Here is a 24,150-nt window from a genome sequence, read left to right on the forward strand (position 1 = left end):
TCCTCCCTCAAGTGGCTTGGCTATAAGTGCAAAGGTGAGACATTTAGTGAATAGGTACATTATATAGTAAAAAGCATTAATGGAGTTCAACAAGTTAAGACTAGCTGAAATGAACACTGCTCCCTTTTTAATTAATGGGTGGTCACGTCTAATTAAAGAAATGTAGTATTACCTCATTGGTGCAGGACCTTGTAAAAATGGTATACTTGGGATTGTCCTCAATTCCCCATTCCATAACATAAACTGCTCAAAATAATAAAGGGAACACTTAAACGATGCGATGTTACTCCAAGTCAGTCACACTTCTGTTATATCAAACTGTTCACTTAGGAAGTAACACTGACAACCAGTTTCACATGCTGTTTTGCAAATAGAGTAGACAACAAGTGGAAATTATAGTCAATTCACCATAATAAAGGACTGGTTCTGCAGGTGGTGTCCACAGACCACTTCTCAGCACTTATTCTTTCTGGCTGATGTTATGGTCACTTTTGAATGCTGGCGGTGATTTCATTTTAGTGGTAGCATGAGACAGTCTACAACCCACACAAGTGGCTCAGGTAGTGCAGCTCATCTAGCGTAGCACATCAATGTGAGCTGTGGCAAGAAGGTTTGCTGTGTCTGTTAGTGTAGTGTCCAGAGCATGGAGGTGCTACCTGGATGTGGAGTAGGCCATAGGAGGGCAACAACCCAGCAGCAGGCCTTAAATAGTAAAACTATGTACTATAATTTCCAGTATTTGCTCTGTTTTTTGTCATATCTCGTTGTTAATGTGAGGTTTTTGGGGGGGTTGTATGTGTTTGGTTTTTTTGGGTTTTTTTCCCCCACAATTTCTCAGATGAAATTGCATTAAGTGATGCTGAAACAAAGGACAGTGAGAGTGAATCAGATGATGATGACACATCACTCACAATGTCGGCGTGTGGCACCAGTGAGCCTGTACATGCAGTAGCTGATTCCACAAACACAGCGCAGCCCCAAGACACTGTAGATTGTGGTAAGTTACCACTAGCTTGGTTTCTGTGGATAAAATGTTTGTTACAAATATTAAAACTTAATCAAATTGTGTAATCAGCAGATGAAGGACTACTCACAATGCCTGCAGCAAGTGAGACTGCTGCTCCCTCTGAAGGTAAGGGGTGCAGTTGGTTCTCGAAGCTTATTATTGTTTCATCACTTTGCAACATATGGCAAACTGCAGAGTGGTGGCAAAAAGTCACTTGGATGAGTGACAAAATGTTTCTCCCACTGAAAACGCTACGTCCAGATTAACAGAATCAACGTTTTGGGATTTACTTACCTGGATGATTGAGCATGCATCAAGAGACTTTTATTCAACTTTTTATTCAGTCTTTTATTCACAGCGGAACACTAAATGTTGTCTCATTTTAGAAATTTGATAAATTTTCAAACAGAATTTTAGCTCGTTTTGATATTGATGGTAGCAACACATTTCAGAAGTTAGTACAGGGTAGCATCCATTCTTTTAACAAGCAAATGTTTTTTGTTTTTTTTGTTTGGTTTTTTGTTTGTTTTAACTACTACTACTTTATATATCTTCCAGAGAAAAATGCTGCTCAATCCCACAATTCCCGAAGAGCTCCCAAAAACATGTGGTCCAAGGCTGAGGTTGCTGCAGTGATGAGGCATTTGAAAGACCACATAAACGAAGGGAAACTAGCCACCAAAAATGAATGCAGTCATTGCAAATTGGTAGAAGATCCGGTGTTGGCAGGAAGAACAGTTCAAAACATAAGAGATTTTGTAAGAAACAGAGGATTAACTGCAAAAAGGCAGAAAAAAATGAACTAAAATAACTGTTTAGAGAGCTGTGGTTTTACATCTTGGTCAGATTGCCAATTGTTGTTAACACTGATGTTCTGTTTAAAGAAAAAAAAGTTCTTGTTAAATACAGAAGTAGTTTGTATTTCATAATTTTTACATTTAATTTATTTAGGTTTTTTTTTTGACGGGTTATATTTAAAATAAAAAATTATAAATGCATATTTTCTCCCCTTAATATTTACCTTTAAACTATTAAAATTCATTTTAAATGTTTTTAATTTTTCTGTTTTCTATATTTTTATATTTCTGTGGGAAGCGTGGGCATTTTTGTCCATAGATTTCTTTTTTTATTTATGGTTAAAATTAATGTTCAGATCCAAGAACACTAATAAAATGATGTTCCAGTAATCCTGTGTCCTGTCAGATGTGTATTCATGGTAATGATGAGCTATTTACATATTACATCATTGTCCCTTTAAAGACCCAATATTGCTTTTTTTGGACCTCATAAAACACATTGTTGTCAAGTGGACAATGTCTCCAGAAAACACAATAGAGTCTGGTTGGTGTGTATCAGTGTATCTAGACTTCTATAGGGAGTGTATGAGGTCTGAAGTGACCCAAATTTTTTTCAGATTTTTTCGAACACTTTAACCTCGCTCCCTTGGCTCTAAGTCCTTTCAAAAGGGTAGTCCACTTAAACCACCACCGGGCGGATTGACGTAGTATAGTCCCGCCATACCACATAGACCCGTATGTGTGTGTGTGTGTGTGTGTGTGTGTGTGTGTGCGTGCGCAGCTTATCAGGGTTTGTAAAAGAAGTCATGGTGACAGAAAAGGAGCACAAAAAAGAAGAGGGAAATAAATTAGACTGAAGAGGAGAGGAGAGCTAAAAATGAAAAGGGACAGGAAGAAAGGAGAGAGCAGCAGAAAGGAGAGAGGTAGCCAGCAGGCAGGATAGTGTGGTGCATGTGTGTGTGCAATGGGAGTGTTAGGATGTGAAGTCATGTGTAAAGAAGTAATCATGACAAAGCCTGGCAGTGCTTAAGCTCAGCAGTGACCACATCCATCACATGGCTATAATGTTGGTGAATGTTTTTTTCAGTTGGTTAATAAGTGTGCTCCTCATTGAAAAAAATCAAACATCATACCTGCAACAGTTTATGTATTGCTTACATGATCACAATAAACAAACAAACAAACAAACAAAGTTCATTTAGCAAAGAAAAGAAGAAAAAATGCTCTGCAAAATAAAGATAATACATTTCAATATTGCTTCACCTGTTCTGCAACAGTGATCATTGAGGCTGAGGTGAACAGGTGGGGCCAGAAAGGAATAGGACAATCACCAGTTACTGGTATTTATTTTATAGCCTCGAGCTATATAAATATATACCGTATTTTCACGACCATAAGGCGCACTTAAAAGCCTTAGATTTTCTTCAAAAAGTGCGGCGCGCCCTATAGCGCAGTGCGCCCTGTGTGTTGTAAGGAGGACGTAGTAGAGAACACCATGAGAACGTTAAAGGGTGAAGTGTGGGCGTTGATCGTATATACCGGGACAATCGCACATACCTGTATAAAAGAACAGGTATGTGCATTATGTGGAACATCGTTGTTTTAACAACCCTGAAAATGGCAAAGAGACACGCTTACGAAGCACAGTTTAAACTGAAGGCCATCAGCTACGCGGAGGAACATGGAAATCGAGCAGCGGCGAGAGAATTTAAGATTAACGAATCGATGGTTCGCAAATGGAGGAAGCTAGAAAACAAGCTCCGGCAGGTCAAGAAAACGCAGCTGAGTTTCCGCGGAAATAAGGCGATCATCGAGCAAAGAACGAGCGGGAGAAGCGTTTCGACGGTCACCATTCGGCTAAAAGCAGTTTCACTAGCTGAAGAGATGAACATTGAACATTTCCAAGGAGGTCCGTCTTGGTAGCGCAGCAACTTCCAGCGGATTATAAGGAAAAGCTGGCCATCTTCCGCTCCTACTGCAGCAAACACATCGGCGACAAAAACATCCAGCCCAGCCACATCACAAACATGGACGAGGTCCCGCTCACTTTTGACATCCCGGTGAGTCACACTGTGGAGAAGAAGGGGACCAGCACGGTAGCGATACGCACAACGGGGTACGAAAAGTCTTCTTTTACTGTTGTGCTTGGCTGCCATGCTAATGGACAGAAACTGCCGCCTATGGTGATTTTTAAGCGAAAGACTTTGCCTAAAGAGAAGTTTCCAGCAGGAATCCTCATTAAGGCAAATGAAAAGGGCTGGATGGATGAGGAAATGATGAAAGACTGGCTGAGGGAGGTGTATGTAAGGAGACCAGGTGGTTTTTTCCACGCAGTTTCACTAAGAGTGGAAGGCAGCGCCGGGTGAGTTACGCCACAATTTGCCAATGGATTGTAGATGCTTGGGCTAACATGTCTGCTGGCACTGTTGTTTGAGCTTTCGCAAAAGCCGGCATCGTTTCCGAGGAGCCGCACGGCACGGAAAGTGACTCTGACAGTGAAGAAAGTGAACCTGGCATGTTTGATGGAGATTTAGCGCAGCTGTTCAATTCAGACACAGAGGATGAGGACTTCCATGGGTTTGATTGATGATAAAAGTGTGAGCACCAAACTTCGTTTTGCTCCTGCTTTATTTTTAAATACGCACACTTGTATGCTTGTGTGTTGTTGATGATGACGATTACCGGTAATAGAAATGTGAGTAAGGTACTGAACTCAGGTTTGCTCCCGCTTTATTTTTAAATACGCATACGGTACTTGTATGCGCCCTATGATCCAGTGCGCCTTATGTGTGTGTTAAATACAGTAATGGCACACATAACTGAGACTGCGCCTTTTAGTACAGTGCGCCTTATGGTCGTGAAAATACGGTACATATATAGCTCGAGGCTATAAGACCACACCAACCCATGCACTGCCTAATTGACTAAAGACAGGCATTGTGTGACTCAATGCCTCACACATGGATTCTGGAATGCCTAAAACTGTTCAAGACCAACAGGACCCTAAAGGCCTTCAATTCAGTGGGAAAGGGGAAGACAACACTAAAGGCCAATTTCAAGGCAATTGCACAAATCACCGTCAAGTGCGGGATTTGCCATGATGATGCTCTGTCCCCACTGCTGTTCAGCATAGGCCTGAACCCCCTCAACCTGATCATTAATAAGACTGGATACCAGCTATGGAAAAGAGCAAATGTCAGGCACCTCCTCTACATGGACATCACGTTGTATGTAAAGAGTCAACAAGACATTGATTCACTGATCCATATCACTAGAAAAATAAATGTTGTCACTTAAATGTTCTCTGTGCTGCTCTGCGTCCTGCATTTGAGTCCAAGCTAGTTTTCCCGCTGTCCCTGGTTCCGGCCCGATTTGCTCCCTGGTGCGCCCTTGCCAACGAGCCGGTTATATAACATCTAAGTCAGAGTGTGCCGCGATGGAAAAGTACATTAAGGAGTCACTAGCAGCTGGTATCATACGTCCGTCGTCATCTCCTGTGTGAGCTGTTTTTTTTCTTTGTAGACAAGAAGGATGGCTCTTGCCGGCGGTTCATTGATTTCAGAGGCTTAAATTACATTACTACCAAGAACAAGTATACCTTGCCACTCATTAGCTCCGCTTTTGAATCACTACAGGGCGCTACAATATTCACTAAGTTAGATCTCCGCAACGCTTGTCACTTAGTGCGAATCCGTCAAGGAGACGAGTGGAAGACAGCTTTCAACACCCCCCTTGGTCATTTCGAGCATCTTCTCATGCCTTTTGGTTTGGCAAACACACCAGCCGTGTTACAAGCCCTAATAAACAACGTTCTGCAGGATTTCCTCGACCGGTTTGTATTTGTCTATCTAGATGACATTGTCATTATTTCTAAGACTCTGGAAGAGCATTGTTCACATGTCCGAGCTGTCCTTCAATGCCTCATGGAGAACAAACTAACGGCTACAGTGAAAGCGGTCACAGACTGGCCTGTACCCTCCACTCAGAAACGACTCGAGAGTAGGGCTGCTCAATTAATCGAATTTTAATCACGATTACGATCTGGGCTTTCAACGATCATTAAAAATGACTGAGCCGATTATTAGCCCCTCCCTCATTTATCCGCGACACCTTAAAGGCCGGTCCGTGAAAATATTGTCGGGCATAAACCGTCCGTGGCGCAAAAAAGGTTGGAGACCGCTGATTAAGAGGACCCGAGGGAAGCTCGGAAAGCTAAGCAGAAGTTATTTGGAGAGGAGAGTGACTGCTGTTGGTTGAAAAGAGAGGTAAAAAAACTTCAGTGGTGTTGCACACTATTTTATATTATTTTTTTAAAGTCATTGTTAACCCTTTAAAGCCGGTCAGAGCAGCACGCTCCGTTTTGCGTAACTATTTTTAAATCCCTGTAGAACCTGAACCGTGTAAGCTAGCGCAATAATTTGTTTTGCATATGAAACCGGAGGAGTTGTACTTACATCTGATGCCATCAGCTTGTCCTCGGTCACGGTTTCCTTCCACATATAGCTTTGCAAAAATTGCATAAAAAGCGCTTGCAGGAACAAAAACATAATATTCCAGAAACACGCTTTACCGATCCGATCAGCTGTTCGTAACACTTCCCACAGTGAAATGATGCACCTGCTGTTTTCTTTGCAAATTTGCATCATAGGATTGTTTTTTTGTTTTTCCTGCAGTATATAAAAATTGCTGTATCTCCAAAATAAAACTATGAAGACACTCAAAATAAATTTCCTGTTGTTGTAAACTATTTTTTGCAACTTTATTGTATTTAAAGTTTTGAGGGATAAACCTCTTAAATTTCTCCAAGTAGAAATATATGTAAACAAAACAAAAGCGATTTTCAATTTTTTTTGTAGTTTATTGCACTTTTTTGCAATTTATGTAATTACTATGCACTTAATGCATACATATTATTAAAATATGGGCTATAACAGTTGTATTGATGTATAGCAACTTGAAATGCTCACACAAATGGCACTACAGCATGTAAAAAAAAAAAAAAAAAAAAAAAAAATATATATATATATATATATATATATATATATATATTTAAGCTCTGGTGGACTTGGTTCTATAGTAGGTCTTAAAGGGTTAAATAAAGGGTGCTTCTCCAACAGCATCACCATCAACACAGGAGCACCTCAGGGATGTGTCCTCTCGCCACTGCTCTACTCCCTCTACACTTCAGACTGTGTGGCCACCCATGGCTCCAACACCATTGTGAAGTTTGCTGACGACACAGTGGTGTTGGGTGCCATCTCCAACAACGATGAGGCGGCCTACATGGATGAAGTGAAGAATCTGGCATCGTGGTGCCAGGACAACCACCTCCAGCTGAACGTCAGCAAGACCAAGGAGCTGGTGGTGGACTTCAGAAGGGGTCAGCACAGAGACTACAAGCCCATCATCATCAATGGAGCTCCAGTGGAGAGGGTGCAGTCCTTCAAGTATCTTGGTGTCCACATCTCCTCAGACCTGACATGGGCTGCCCACATTCAGGTCCAGACCAAAAACGCTAGGCAGCGCCTGTATCACCTACGACAACTGAGGAAGTTCAGGGTTTCTCCAAAGATCCTCAGGATTTTCTATACAGGCGCTGTGGAGAGCATCCTCACACAGAACATGACATCGTGGTTTGGGAACAGCTGTGTGAAGGACCAAAAAGCTCTCCAGAGAGTGATCCGTACAGCAGAACGCTGCTGCAGGATTGCTCTCCCCCCGCTTCAGGACACCTACACCAGGAGATGCCGGACTAGAGCAGCGCAGATACTGAAGGACCCGTCCCATCCTGGCAACAAACTGTTCCAACTTCTGCAATCTGGTAGAAGGTTCCGCATCTTCCGGGCAAGGACAGAGAGACTCAAGAGGAGCTTCTATCCCCAAGCCATCCGTGCCCTAAACACACACACCCGCCCTCTCACATCATCTATAATTGACTGAGTCAGGACTCTTCCAGACACTAAACCAAGGCACAATGTACATTTCAATTCCTTTAATTTTAAATATGTTTATATTGTCTATCCTGTAAAATAGTCAGATATCTATTCATATTAATGTACAGAATTCACCTGCTTGCTGCTACTACTGCACGTTCACCCAGTGTATATACTATATGTCTGTATATATATATATATATATATATATATATATATATATATATATATGTATGTTCTTCCTCTACACCCCCCCCCCCCCAATTTTTGCACATGTCGAGGAGCGTGTCAGGCTACATTTCACTGTGTGTTATACTTGTATAACTATGCATGTGACAAATAAAGAACCTTGAACCTTGAACCTTGAAATATCGTCAAATAATCGTGATCTCAATTTCAGTGAAAATAATCATGATTATCATTTTTGCCATAATCGAGCAGCCCTACTCGAGAGGTTTTTGGGATTCGCCAATTTCCAACGCCGATTCATAAGAAACTAGTCAGGTAGCAGCTCCACTTACACACCTCACTTCCACTAAACTTCCATTCATCTGGTCCAATGAAGCAGATAGCACGTTCACTAGACTGAAACATCTATTTGCAACAGCGCCCATCCTCATTCTGCCTGACCCAGACTTTTATTGTCGAGATGGATGCTTCTGTTGTGGGGTTGGGGCAGTACTGTCCCTCTTGTAAGCATACTGGTCGGGCACCTTTTTTTGCATCGGCTTTTGCCAGCGGAAATGAATTATGATGTAGGGACCGGGAACTGCTTGCCCTTAAGTTTGCATTGGAGGAGTGGCGATCATTTGAAGGGCGCTGAGAAACCGTTCCTAGTGTGGACGTACCACAAGAACTTAATGTACAGTACTTATGCAGTGCTAAGAGACTGAATGCATGCCAAGCTTGATGGTCACTGTTTTTCCCCCCTTTATAACTTTTCTATTTCTTATTGCCCAGGCTCCAGAAATGTAAAACCGGATGCCCTTTCTTGGCAGTTTGACTCTGAAACAGCACAATCAGAATCTTCCCCCATACTTCCAGCCAGCTGCAAGGTTGGAGCTGTCACTGTCACGCCATTAACCAGGCTCTCCAGACAGAACTGGGGCTGCCCGACTGGCGTTTTGTTCCTGCAGCCGCTCGCTCCAAGATGCTGGAGTGGGTGCATGCTTCTAAGTTCGTGTGCCACCCAGCAGAGATAGGATGGTTTACTCTAATTAAAAGACATTTTTGATGGGACATGCTAGATAAGGACATTAGGGAGTATGTGGCTGTGTGCTCAGTATGTGCCAGGAATAAATCACATAATGAACATCCTGCAGGGCTGCTACAGCCCATGTTCCCTCTAATTTTTCATGTGTCTGAGCAAACACACAAACTCCCTGAGCATCCCTTGGACCACTGTGAGCAACAGTAGACGTGTGCACTGTGGTCACGCCAGCATCTAATCCATCCAAGTCACATGGTTTATTAAAATAATCAAATTACAGCATTTACATTTATTTGTTTACTTTTAATTAACTGCTTTAGCCCACTTACAATGAAAATTTAAATAAGTCTTGTTCATGACCTGTGCAGTATGTTAAGTCTATTGGAAGTAAAAATAACTTGGAACGCCAATTTTGAAAACACAACTTTCTCATTGCCTCATTGTTCTGACACACACAACAAAACTATTGACTACACTACACACTAACTACACACTAACTACACAAGATTTATGCTAAATGTCACAAATCTCTCACATCTCAATCTCCGCCGTCACTCCTAAAACTTCCCCCTTCCTAAACAACTAAATGCCATGTTGCCATATCATTTTTTGATTGGTCGACATGGTACATTTTTCCACCAATAAGAAAGGGTGGGGTTTTCTTTGGTTTTGTTTTTGTTCACAGGCTTTCGAGCGTTTTCCTTATAAAATGCCGTTTTTACCGTTTCTTCCTGCAGTAAATATAAACAACGACAGTATTCAGGAAGAAAACCAAACACGCCGCTTTGCTAGCTAAAACACCGGTGTCGGCACATTAGAGGGAACATTGGCCACGCTTCATCACCCTTGTCCCACATTGCCCTGGATTTTGTAACAGGACTCCCGGTTTCGGCAGGAAAGACTACCATACTCACAGTCATAGATCGGTTTTCTAAGGCAGCACACTTTATAGCTTTAGAGAAACTGCCCACAGCAGCAGAAACGTCTAGGCTACTAATTGAACATGTTTTCAGGCTTCATGGCATTCCAGTAGAAATAGTTTCAGACAGAGGTCCACAATTCTTGTCCCAAGTCTGGAGATCTTTTTACACCGCTTTAGGGGCCAAGCCTTGCCTGAGCTCTGGGTACCACCTGCAGACTAATGGCCAGACAGGATGTTTGAATTGGGAGCTCAAGGCCACACTCCACTGCATAACCTGTCAACTTTGGCCACTTATCTACCATGGGTGGAATATGCACACAACACGTTAACAACATCCGCTACCAGGTTGTCACCATTTGAAGCCTCATTGGGATATCAACCACCACTGTTTCCTGAGCAGGAGGCTGATCTCGCTGTCCCCAGCAGTGCTGCTGTCGGGTCTGGACTCGTAAATGGGAGGCACTATTATGTACAGTAGCCCATCAACGTCGCTATGCCAACTGGCGACGGTCACCAGCACCAACATACTCACCAGGACAGAAGGTGTGGCTGACTGCTAAGGACATCCCTCTCAGAGCGTCCTCCTGGAAAAATGTCGCCTCAATTCATTGGTCCCTATACAGTGGATAGCCCCACAGCTGTCAAGCTCTGTTTACCTCCAGCCTTACAGATTCACCCTGTTTTTCATGTCTCCCAGGTGAAACCGGTACTGTCTAGCCTCCTTTGCCCGCCTCCTGACCCCCCGCCTCCCACCTTGCTCATCGACAGACACCCAGCCTTCACCGTCTGGCGTATCCTGGATGTGCGGTGGCGGGGTAGAGGGCAGCAGTTTTTGGTGGACTGGGAGGGTTACAGGCCGGAGGAATGTTCTTGGGTACCTCGATCGTTGATACTTGACCCTGTGATGATCTCTGACTTTTTCAGGTAAGCCGCGGGGCGGATTCTGGTCGGCCGCCAGGAGGCATCCATTGGGGGGGGCAGTTCCACCTCTGGGAGGAAGCACCATGCTCCTGCTCATTGCTGGCACCTGTGGGTAATTAAGCCGTGGATTTATAAGGCCAGCGCGCTCAACCTCTCTTCGCTAGATTCTCAGCTAACCACAGTTGCTGCAGGCCAGCTCTGTGTTTTGTACACATCTTAGCAAACTACCTTGTCTCACCTTGTATCTCTCTTTCATAGCTACACACCAGATTACCAGAAGCAAATCTCTGCCATAGAACCCCCATCCGGACGCTGGACCTCCCGACAGTCTCACAGTTTTACTCACTCCACGCACCTGCCTGCCTCCCTGCCTCAATGTCAGGAATTTCGGATTACTTACCACTCACCTGGACCACTCTCCCCTGCATGCTACTGATCCACCCGCGGCAAGTAGGCAGTGCAAAGGACTATTCAGAACAAATAGCTGCCAGTATTCCTCCGGAACCATACCTAAATAAATGTACTCTAGTTTCAGTGACTCTGACCCCTTCCCAGGACCCAGCCATCCAGTCTGACTCTCCCTTTGGCCCAAACCACAGAACTGCAGTTTCCACAGTTGAAAAATCACTGATTGTTTACATAGCTCAGGTCGCATAAGCGCCCCTTAGTTTTGGTGTTTGTTCTTAGCACAAGTTAAAGACACGACTCAGTTTTCTAGTTTTGTTCGCTTACACTTTTTGTGAATCATAAACGTTGTCACTTAAACGTTCTCTGCGTCATGCATTTCAGTTTGTTTTTTTTAGTCAGCCTCGGCCGTGACAGGATGGAAGCCACTGACACGAAGACAAGAAAGCTCCTTACCATGCATGGAGGGTTTCACCCCAAGTCCAGCAGCCTCGGACTGTATGGTAACTGGAAGGAGGAAGCAGAGGACTACTGAGTGTCATAACCACTATGTAGGATGAAACAATAAGATCCCCAAGTACAGTAGTTTAATCTACGAATAATACATTTTTGGAATTGGTCTTTATTTTTTAAAAGCCATATGTGTTTGGATTTTTTATAAGCATTCAAACTGAACATTTTACTTCTTTGCGTCTTTAAATTAAAAGAAATTGGTACTTTTTGGGAGGTTGGTGGGGGTATATTATCATGGAGTTTCAGCCTTGTTCAGATTAAGTTTGAGAGTATTTTGACACCTGCCATGTTTGGTCTGTTTAAATCATACTTTGTTTTGTTTTACCCATTGTTGTGTTTGTTTTGGTCACCATCCATGTGTGATTATTGTTTTCACATCTGCACATAGACCTTCTGGAGGAGGTGGTCATGGCATGGTTCCAAATGATCTCCAGAGCAGTTCATTTATGGTGTGAGCGTAAGCCAACCCTGATCTAAACCAAGTAAAAGGTGTACAAACAGTTTGAGAGGGTGAGACAGGGCATGAGGAAGTGGTCTATATAGACAAAGTCTGAGGAAGAAGAGAGAAAGTGATAATGAGAGAAATGATAGAGCAGGCAGCATGATTAGGTGTTTGTAGATGCCGAGTGAAGGGAAAGGAAAGGAGAGATAGAGATATACTGTTAAGTGCGACGTTGTCACCCATTTATGGTGATCATGTCAAATACTAAGCTTCTCTCTCTGTCACTCGGTCTCTGTGTGTGTGTGGTTCTTTGACTGACATGGAGGAAAACTAGAAAGCTTGTCTTTCCCTTTTACAATCACATGTTCACTCTTATCCCTCTTGTTATCTCCTTCCTGCTCAGTTCGTTCTTCTTTCTCATGCTCTTACTTCTCACTGCTCTGGTTGTTTACTCTCCTTTTTCTTTCTACTCATTGTTAATTATACCCGCCATCTTTGATTCTTGTCTTCCCTACATTCTCCACCAGCACTCCTGGTGCTGAAAATCACACATAAAATCAATGTGTGTTTTAGATTCAGTTTATATTGTTAGCCCTTGACATTGTTTCAGAAGCTAATGATATGTTTTCCCTGGTAAAAAGCCAGACTTAGTTTCCACAGTATTTGATTTTGTATTAGCTAAAAGTCAACTGAAAAACAAAATTTAGAGATAAACAAAAACCAACACCTCAATGATCCTAGGACCTTGAAAAGAAAGGCAACTGGACTTCAAGTTACTTGAAGATGTTTCACCTCTCATCCGAGAAGCTTCTTCTGTTCAATTTATTTACTTTATTTTATTTAGAAAGAGGGGCAATACATGCTAATGAACATTTTAACAAATGTAAATATCCCAGATTATAGTCTTGGACTAATTTCCACCTGCAGACACTCTGGCAGGTTGGTGTTACACACAAGTTAGTAAAAACATACAGAGACACTATTTAGTCATGTGACAAGGACAAAAACAGTGATCACACTGTACTAGAACAAACAATAACACGAAGCGTGGACACAGAGGACAATATAAATAACAATAACCAAATACTGGAGATTCCCAGATATTTAGTGGGAGCAGCAATGGGATTTGTCCCTTAAGACGGCCCTTGACATACAAGGTGTGAAAAAGGTTGTTGTCATTATCAGCAAAGCTTTCCGGTGAAGCCATTGTGAGACTTGCCTCTCTCTATCATGTGATCTATTGAGATCAACTGACACAAGCTGTGAGTGGGCGTTCAGGCGCCTGGGGAAAGATCTCAAAACTAGATTGTAGGTGGCAGACAGTTGGTGTCATAAACCGCCCCTTCTATTCAAGAATGATCGTTCACAGTAGACAGAAGTAGGCTTCTGTCACTCTTCTTTCATGCTATCTAAAATGAGAACAATGGTGTCCTCAAAAGAGTGACCTTGTGCATCTGAGTCTTGTCCCGTCGAGGTGGCTCTTCTACTACGTTGTTTAGTTTGGTTTTGGAGTTTTGGGATAAACCAGTTTTGTCTCAGTGTGTAGCTAGGCTTGGAGTGCACTGGGATGTCATGCTTGGAGAATATTTGCCCGAGTTTCTCTGAAAAAACTTGCCCCATAAGGGATGACAGTGTTGTTTCGTTTGCCATTCTGTTTCTACTTAATTGGTGTCTCAGCTTCTTTACTGTGCATCTTTGCTAATTTGATGGAAGCCTAATTGGGATAAACATGCTTTAAGAGCTTTCTTTATGTGTTTGTTCCTTTTCCTTCCCTTCTGGATTAGAAGGAACATTTCTACCCAGTGTTGCAGATTCCTGATTACTCCACGTTCCAGAGGGTGGTTGGAAGCAAAGAGATGGTATTGGTCTGTGTATGTGGGCTTCCAGTAAACTTCACTGTTGAGGTTTCCATTTTCCTCAATGTGCACAGCACAGTCCAGAAACGGCAAACTATTATCCTTTGTATTTTCCCTGGTGAACTTTGTTTCTATCCACTGAGTTGATGTGAACAGTGAAAGCTTATATTTCTTTGGTTTTGATTTGGCCCAGGTGTTATTAACATATCTGTACCAGTGAATAGGTTCTCTCTTTGAAAGAGCCAAGAGCGTTAGTTTCCACTTTCACATTGGGAAGCCCATGGCACATCTATGTTTTTGTCTGTAGAAACCCTCATTGGGTATAGGATTGGGCCTATAGGATTTTGGAGTTAGAGTTAGAGGTACATGGGAGGCCAAGCGGAATGCAACTCGGACAGTGGCTCAAAAAAAACTTTGATGTGGGATGAGTTCGGTGGGGCCATGGAAAAAGACTTTTAACTGCTTCAAGGTGATTCCAGAAAACAATCAATTCAATTCAATTTTATTTATATAGCGCCAAATCACAACAAAAGACGCCTCAAGGCGCTTCATAGATACAGAGAAAAACCCAACAATCATATGACCCCCTATGAACAAGCACTTTGGCAACAGTGGGAAGGAAAAACTCCCTTTTAACAGGAAGAAACCTCCAGCAGAACCAGGCTCAGGGAGGGGCGGGGCCAACTGCTGTGATTGGTTGGGGTGAGAAAAGGAAGACAGGATAAAAGACATGCTGTGGAAGAGAGACAGAGGTTAATAACAGATATGATTCAATGCAGAGAGGTCTGTTAACACATAGTGAGTGAGAAAGGTGACTGGAAAGGAAAAACTCAATGCATCATGGGAATCCCCCGGCAGCCTACGTCTATTGCAGCATAACTAAGGGAGGATTCAGGGTCACCTGGTCCAGCCCTAACTATATGCTTTAGCAAAAAGGAAAGTTTGAAGCCTGATCTTGAAAGTAGAGATAGTGTCTGTCTCCTGAATCCAAACTGGAAGCTGGTTCCACAGAAGAGGGGCCTGAAAACTGAAGGCTCTGCCTCCCATTCTACTTTTAAATACTCTAGGAACAACAAGCTCCCTCGCACAATGCAATCTGGATTTGCCGCTTATCTGTATTCTAATTTTAATAACTGTACAGTACTCTGCTTTGGTAACTATTGTCCATGATGTAAATATGTAAAAATTGTGTTTCTGTTCTGTTTTATGTGTGGGGTTTTTTTGTTTTTGTTTTTTTTTCTTTTTTGCTGCTGATACAACCAAATTTCCCCTTGTGGGACAATTAAAGGATTATTCTATTCTATTCTATTTTATTCTATTCTAAGTAAGCCTGCAGTGTGAGAGCTAAGTACTCTAATAGGGTGATAAGGTACTATAAATAAAGATGAATATGCATGGCAAGACATACATTATTCATTGTCTAATAAAACAATAACCATAACCTCAGAGCCAAAATAACAACGGAATAGCTTTGGGACCACTCTGTGAATGTCTTTGACAGGTCCAGCCAGAGCCAAGACTTTATCCCAATTAACCATCTCTGGAGAGCTTTGAAAATTCAGTTCAATTTTATTTATACAGCACCAAATCTCAACTGCAGTTGCCTCAAGGCACTTTATATTGTAAAGTAGACCCTGATACTTAGCTCACCCGCCACCGCTCTCTCCAACCATGTCCACCACATCTCACAGGATGACCCACAGAACCACTGCAGAACCACTGCTGCTGCTTCTGTAACTGTCATCTGGAGACAGGGAACGAGGTTTTTGAGTCATTGCCTATACTGGAGCTAGTGGTTCTTGAGCAGATGATGAGGCTCCTGGTGACTGGAGTGGATTTGGTGTGTTGGAGAGGGCCGTGACCTTTCCAGAGGACCACTTAGCAGCATGGTGGCCTGGCACAGAGGAAGAAACATCCGACCCCCACAATCTGGCATAGATGCCTCACACTAACACTCTCCCCACTGTTTTTCTCCTCAGATCTCAGTGGGAACAGGTGTTGCTCCTGACTCACGTGAATTTGTGCAAACATCAGCGCAGGAGAGCTGGAAGTGCACGCAGCCCGAACTCTTCTGCAGGGAGTGTCAGCTCATAGAGGTGGGATCCTTGTGGCCGGCCCAGACTGGAAGGACGTACAAAGTTCTGGTGAGGTGCCAGGGTGTGGTACACAATAGGCTATGGTGGACTCTACCAAACCCTGCTTCAGCCTGGGTTGTTGTTGGGTGGGAATTAGGTGTGTACATAGTGACTTTCACAAATATCCAGTGGTGTTAGGTTAAAATGTATAGAGTTGGGGCAGTGGTTAGCTCCTTTCTTGGTCACCCCTTATTTCTTGGGATGGATTGGGCTGAGTTTAATAAGCTGGTGGGGCAGCGCTTATGACTGGGAACGACTTGTGGTATCTGTGCTGAGGCTGTCCAACACTGCTACCAGGGAGGAGAAATCCACAGGGCATTTTCAGGAGACCCTGCCACTTCCTGTGATTAAATCCAAGGAATATTTTCCATTGGAGCAGTCCTTTGGTGACACTCTACACTCAACGTTGGTTTAAGAAATAAACATTAAGGGTCACATGGTGTGTGCTGAGGCAGAACAGTCCTTTGTGATAATTAGGCACAGGCTAGTATGACACACTGGAGAGAGAAACTGAGTCATTTGTGCTGAAAAGGCATCTCACAGGCAGCTTATTTTAACCTAACGGTCAGCCACATGAGGTCTGATATTATTTGTTGGTGGTACCCCTGTGCAGCAATTTTGCAGGAAGTCTGGCACAGGCACTGTTTCAGATCATCTCCCGAGTTAGCATGCGTAAAAGATATTGACCAGAACACCTTATTCAATACTTGCACATTAAAGGAGCTGCATGAATTACTGGTTCTTTAGGGAATTCAGACTAGCACCTCAGTACTAGTCTGAAAGGCATGGGAATGATTGGGGATGTGGGGATGCAAGAAGCTGTGATTGACAGCCAAGAAGTGGCAGTGTTCTGGTGACAGCCATAGTTAGAGCAACTTTGCCATAAAGCCGAGGGCCACGTCTTTGAAGCTGGGAAGTGAAGTGTGCAAAGCAAAATAAAAAACCTGTGTAAACTGAAACTGCTGTGTCAGACTGTGTATGTTGGACACACACAGTAGCTTTCGTGTTACAATGTTGTTTGACTGAGGAGACAGCTGCTTCTTTCTTGAGAGAGAAACAATGGAGTTTTATATCTGAGAGAAACCGCAAAAGGTAGCTGAAAAGTTCATATGAGTATATTCTATTCATGGAAGGAGGATACAACATAGGACTACCTTTCCATTTAATCACTGGATTGTGGTGAAATGGAAATGGAAAGAGTTTATATTAATCTTTGCTCGTAGTGCCCCATAGAAAGCTTTCCAAAGAGCTCTGGGCCTTTCTCAGAAATTATATCTACTGAAAGTCTGTTACTGAGAAAGACATGTTGGACCAATACATGAGCTCTGGCAACACTTTGCTAGACCCGCCCCTGCACAGTTACCAGCTGTCAGCTGCTTAGAAAAGGATCCTGGTGTTATTTATCTCTCAGAAACAGTTCATAACTTTAACTCATCCATGTCACCTAAAAGGTAAACCTGTTTCTCCATCACCTGTTCAGCTCTGATGATCCAGTAAGGACATCTCCTGGTTTCATCTTCATGTTTCCCTCTCACCACATATCCAAACTGACATCATGACCAGCAGCTTTACAGCTGTGGCTCCAGCAAACATCAGCTGATACTAGAAATTAATATTAAATAAATTCTAACAACAGCTGATCAAGCTTAAACGTGCTGCTGTTGTTTAGCGCGACATCTGCTGGTTTCCTCTTTCTGGCGCAAAGTGGGCGATAAATAAACAAGAGAGACGATCAGCTGATCATTGATCAGTTTCATGATTGAAGTAGCAACAGGAGAGAGAGGGGAGAGAATGAGAGAAGAAGAGGCAGCTGTGCAGCAAAGACACAGAATAACTCCAGCTTTGTGTCTTTTTCATTGTAGCTAAAGTCTGGGACAAACTGTGTTCCTTTTCACCTCAACACGAAACGCGTAATATTTTCTCTGAATACGAGACGATTCCGTCTTTTTACAGGACGGTTGGAAACTCTACTAACTAACCTTGTGAATTAAATAAAGTTCACTATCAGTAGTATCATAGCACCCACCCAGCTATATAGAAACTCCGTCATGCTAGCTAGCACGCAGTACGAGTTATTGTAACTGACTGTAAAAAGTCAGCACAACAAAGTCAAAGGAGCTTGTAAAGAAAAACGTTTGGACTTCTGTAAGTTGCTTGAAGACGTTTCACCTCTCATCCGAGAAGCTTCTTCAGTTCTAAGGTCAAATGGTGGAGAGTCCCAGATATAAACCTAGTGGGAGTTTCCCCCCACAGAGGGACAAAAGGACCCCTGATGATCCTCTAATCGCCTGAGCCAAGGTGTGAAACTGGGTGTGGGTCCCAATCAGCCAGAGTTTTGGGTGAGCTCATTGTGAAACCTGGACCCACCTTAATCATGCGAATTCCTGAGATCAGATGGCCCATGGTATGCCCAATGGCCAGTCCCAGTAATTATTTTAATAGTGATTAAAGGAAAGCGCTGCTGTTTTGAATGCTAGAAACACATTTTCTTTCACTTTCCCTGCACTCACCATCTGAGTAAGGGCTCTGTCTCTTCCTCTTCAGCCCCTACTTGGTACCATTAGTACCTACTTGGATCGACTCGGCATGGTTTGCCACGGCTTTCAGGGTTTTCTATTAGGTCATACTATTATTTTACTCTGGCGCAGTTCCAAGCAGGTATTAAAATGTGAAGTCATCAGACTGCATGCCACCAGTTGGGTACCACAACGGCTGAAGTGGGGCAAATCTAATAGATTGGAAGTGGTATAGTCAAATGGACACAATCTACGGGCACTGACTGGCGAGCATCAGGAGGCAGAGTGGCCCCGACTTGGACACGGCATTTTTAGAAACTATGGTGAAGGACGGTGAGTGCTTCGTGTGTTCAAACATAATAGTACTTGTCGCGTGTTGAGTTCACTTTGAACAAGCCTGGACATTTTTTAATAACGCCATTGTCTACTTGCTGCAATAAAAACTCCATGCTCTGCATGTTGTTTTGTGCTAGCTGTGCATTAACTTCCTCTTCTGAGGGGTCATTGTAAAGCCATATGAGCAACATCTGATGAACACTACTAGTATTAATACGGGTTCATTTTTTCATTTATGTTGTAATGTCATGTCGTGTGTGTCCTTATGCTATGCATGTCTTATGTTTCAGAAATGCTTTCTACATGTGAGGGTTTTTCGTCCACCACCATTAGTCTTGACCTCCCTTGTCTGTGATTCAGTTCTGGTTGACGGCGTCGACAGCTACACCTTTTGGCATGACACAGAAACTGCTCATCGCTGGTAGGACACGATGATAGGTTTCATACTATAGAGAAAGAAGTCCAAACCTGACCTCACAAGTGTTCCCATGGAGATGCAGGCAGATGGAGATGTGTTAAACCAAGATCAGTGGGAACACCACATCCAGCTGCCGCTCAATGAGGCACGGGAGCAGGAAGTTGCCCTGCGAAGGGAGGAAATGGCACAGGCCACAGTCTTCAACCAGGCATTCCTCAGTGTGCTTTGCAGCCTCACACGAGCAATGGATGGCCACTCAAGTTTCACCTCACCCCTAAACTTTCCACATTGGAGATTAAAAAAACAAATTTATACTTTATATAGGTTTGTACCCCTCTGTTCCAGGAGAGTCTTACCAAAAACTTAGCTGTTGCAAATAATAATAATCACTAATTTGTACATATTTTCAAATGTTGCTGCATTTAATAAAGTATTTCAAGCCTATAATGTGTGTGCATCACGGTTTGTTGTATTTAAGCAGTCATTACTAAATGACATTTTTCACCAAACTTTTGTTGCCCAGTAATAAACGCTGTGTCTTTGTCGTGTGATGTCACCACACAAAAATGTGGTGTGTCCATAATTCTGTAAAGTGATTTACACTACAGGAGATTTATCCCACAGCCGGACAACTGTTAGCATTTCAGTGATGTGAAAAATGTAACAGCCCACATGAAAACACAGAATAACCGCAAAAGTAAACAAACTTTATCATTTCTATTTCATTTGGCATCTAACAGCAGTATTCCTGTAAGCACATGACAAGGGGTGAGAATAATATCATTAACTGGAGCACAAGAAGTGAAGCAGAGCGTCTCGTACATGCACGTTTAGCTCCTCCTCTGTACCACCCTGTCCTACAGTTACCACAGGCTCTTGTCCTGCAGTGGCAGGTACATCCCATTGTCATCATCTTCATTCATTGTCTTTGAAAAGCAAGAGGAGATGAACAGATCCAGTAAATGCACTTTTATCTGGTATCGTTTGGTATCGTAATCTGTCTTAATCTATTTCTATTTCAATGTTGTGTTCTGTGTTTTTTTTATTTATTATATGGGGGAAAAGTTCTGTCATCCTTGTGCTGAGAGGTCTGTGGTCATCCACCTGTTTTGTTCTAGTAAACCCAACTTTCAGGAACACCCTTTAGGGCTGTTCAGTTTTAGCACCACTGAGAGTCAACAAGTCTGGTCTCAAGTCACTTTATATTGTAAGGTAAAGACCCTACAGTGTTAATTTATGACAAATGTTCACTCAGATTCATCAATGAAGTAAAACTGACTGTATGCATATACAGGATATTTGGATATTAAAGGATATTGTATCATGGGTGAACAGACCAGAATGAAAGCCACATCTTAAGCATTTGACTGAGGCACAACAATCAAAAGGCAATGATTGCAGCTTAAATGTACTCTGGATAATCTTAAATGTGCAAATATTGTTACAGTTTTGTGTTTTTCAGGTGTCCTGTTTGAAGAAAACACTTTAAAGTCACTTTAATACATGCATATTTAAAGAAAAAAGAAAAATGCTCCACCTCCATGTATTAGCTGTTAAGTAATTTTATGATGAGGATGGATGCTGTCATTGTTTTTCAGTATAGTTTTGAAAATTAAAGGATATTTAACATTAAATGTACCAATGTTGTTGTTTACTAAACACGGATTAATTTAAGTTTAAATTTAAAAACTTTTGAACAAATGGTGTACGAGGTTTTCTGTTTGTCTATGCATTTTCCTTTTTGCACTGTACAACACTTTCAGTAAGACAGCAACTGTAAATCGACCCCCCCCCCCCCCCCCCCCCCCGTCTAATCCATTATTGTAAAGTTAAATGCTATTAAGAAATGATCAGAAAAAAGAGGGTTTTCAAGAATTACTGTTCTGCTCCATTTTATGCCATTCGTCGGAACAAGAGCTAGAGTGTGATTAAAGTGGTGCGTAGGTTCTTTGATTATTTGTCTTGTCATATTTAGACAGTTGAGTCTAATAATAGATTAAATGCTAACTGTCAGCATTTAATAGATTAAATGCTGACAGTTAGTGTAACTCAGGGGGGTTGATTCATTTAAACTAACATAATCATCCTGTTGTAACCAAGTTTTTGTATAGCACGGTAAATTTTTTTGTTGATCAGTTATTATTCATGGATTTACAGGGTCTTAGAAGAGAGAGACCTAATGTTTAATAATCCACATTTCATTGTGTTACTCTTTGGTGCAGATGTGGATGCTGTATTGTTCTTTCTTTGTGATTTTTTTTATTGGTAATGTTTCAGTTGGGTTTTTTTTGCAGATTTTTGGTGTGTTTTGTGGTGGTTTAGAAGCAGACACAGTCCAAAGGGGATGGGTGTTGGGAACAAAAAACATGCTGTGGAAGAGAGCCAGAGAATAATAATAAGTAATGATTCAATGCAGAGAGGTGTATAAACATATGGTGAGTGAGAAAAGTGACTAAAGAAGTACTACTCAGTGTATCGTGGGAATCCCCAGCAGCCTACACCTATCGCAGCCTAACTAAGAGAGGATTCAGGGTCACCAGCCCTAACTATATGCTTTAGCAAAAGGTTTTAAGCCTAATCTTAAAAGTAGAGAAAGAACATCACAGCACAGAGTTACAAAGAGAGTTACATGTCTTTGGAATGGGTTGATTCTGTGTTCTGACTTCACTGACCTTTATTAAGTAATTCTTGGTACCAGTTTACGAAAACAGAGAACAGCTTTGGTCAGGTCCTGGCAGACGCATCATGATAGACCTATTTATTTCTTCTAGACTGAACCACTGTAATTCATTATTTTTGGGCTGTCCTAAAAACTTCCTGAAAAGCTTTTACCCCATCTGTTCAAGGATTGGCTTGTGCCACCATTTGTCTGCCACCTAAAAATCCAGTTTTAAGATCCAATCCCAGACACTTGACACAGTGGTTATCAGAGGCATCGTAACATTTCATCACTCATCCATGACACTGGAGAGTACTGAAAAAGTTACTTGGATGAGTAATCAATTGTTTTTTTAAATGTTTCTATATGTTTTGTAAAAGAATTACAAAATGAACTTGTAAATTAATTTATTAATGCAGATTTTATTTCACAATTCATTATTGAGCACAAAAGGCTTTATGTTGACGCGTGTGACTCTTCTGGTCCTCCATAACCAGCAGCCTAGGCCTATTGCTGCACAACTAAGGTCAGCTGATGCAGCCCGAACTATATGCTTTGTCAAAAGTTTTAGGCATGATCTTAAAAGTAGAAAGGGTGTCTGTCTCCTGAAACCTGATTCCACAGAAGAAGGATCTGAAAGCTGAAGGCCCGGCCTCTCATTCTAGTTTCAATCAACTACAATCAACTGAAGGCTTTTCGCAGAGTTTTAGGACAGCCAAAAAATAGTGAATTACAGTACTACAGCCTAGCCCTCCGGTTTTGTGCACCCCCACCCCCTTACTTTAGTGTTCCCAATCAAAATTGACTGGTCCTTGTTAGCTGCTATTAAATTAGCACAAAAAACACTTTTCACCACCAAATTCTTTATTCAACATTCTTTAGCTGTGAACAATGTCTCAAAGTAGTGTTTAACTTGAATACATAGAATTAGACATAACATAACTGCAGTAAAAATACAAATAGGCACTGAAAATGTATTACAAAATGAACATGTAATGTAAAAAACAAATTAAAGACCAAACTCAACATGAAGCTGTGAGTACAGGACACATTCTGCTTGGCCTCCATTGCCTGTCTCCGAAGTCCCACAGGGTTAACCAAACCCGATAGGATTCCTTCTTCAGCCTGATTGCTCTGTTCACCTCAAGTGTCCAACGTCTGGTTCAGGGGTTACCATCAAGACAGGCAGCTCATTGCAGCAGCTCATTGCAGCAGTTTCCACAATGGAAGTGCTGAATATGCTCCATTCGGACTTAATGTCCCCAGTCTCCCTCAGAATGCTGTCAAAGTTCTGGCAAAGGTTGGAGGCCTCTGTTAGGCATTCCCAGAGTGTCCTCACAATACATTTAGTTGTGCCAGGTTTATCCAGCATTCTCCCTCACCACCTGATCCAACTCACCACCAGGTGGTGATCAGTTGATAGCTCATCCCTCTCTTCACCTGAGTGTCCAGAACAAATTGCTGCAGATCCGATGATACGATTACAAAATCAATAATCAACCTGCAGCCTAGAGTGTCCTGGTGCACTTGTAAATAACCTTATGTTCAAACATGTTGTCTGTTATGGACCAACAGTGGTTTTCACAGTAACAGAACACCAACAAGCCATTCTTCCTAATCTCACCCCTCCAAGTATCACTGTCATTACCCACATGAGCATTGAAGTCTCCCAGAAGGATGACAGAGTCTCCAGGGGGAACACCCTCGAGCACCCCACCTAGGGACTCGAAGAGGGCTGTGCACTATGAAAGTTCATTAAACACATAATTGTAGATGACAGTCATGGTCAGGCACAGGGAACAAATCCTCTTGTCCACTGGGAAAAACTTTAAAATACAGGAAGTGACCAAGGAGAAACTAAGATACCTACCCCAGCCCACCACCTCACACCGAGGGCCACACCAGACTGGGCCAGAGACCAGCCCCTTTACAGGAGACTGGTTCCAGAGCTCAGGCCATGCGTTGAGGTGAGCCCAGCTATATCTAATCAATACTGCTCAACCTCACGCACTATGCTAAGGCTTCTTCCCCATCACAGAGGTGACATTCTGTGTCTCAATTGCAAGCCATGATAGCTAGGC

General features: G+C 42.4%; 1 protein-coding gene and 1 long non-coding RNA gene across 5 annotated transcripts in view; both read left to right on the plus strand.

Moving 5' to 3' along the window:
• Positions 1-24,150, plus strand: part of LOC146575264 (junction plakoglobin a-like) — a 135,796-nt gene that overhangs the window by 30,716 nt on the left and 80,930 nt on the right. For all 4 annotated transcript variants that reach the window (XM_085269921.1, XM_085269923.1, XM_085269922.1 and 1 more), the window contains exon 2: positions 15,985-16,149. The gene's annotated coding sequence lies outside the window, so the exon portion shown is untranslated. The remainder of the gene's footprint in view (positions 1-15,984; positions 16,150-24,150) is intronic.
• On the plus strand, positions 43-2,396 carry LOC146575266 (uncharacterized). Its single transcript, XR_014892104.1, has 3 exons — positions 43-997; positions 1,076-1,132; positions 1,565-2,396. It is a non-coding gene; the product is annotated as an uncharacterized LOC146575266 (long non-coding RNA).

Source organism: Mchenga conophoros, linkage group LG4, assembly GCF_057382185.1.
Source record: "Mchenga conophoros isolate Kocher_MC1m ecotype Shallow Benthic linkage group LG4, M_conophoros_male_GT1.1, whole genome shotgun sequence".
In the NCBI taxonomy this organism is placed as follows: Eukaryota; Metazoa; Chordata; class Actinopteri; order Cichliformes; family Cichlidae; genus Mchenga; species Mchenga conophoros.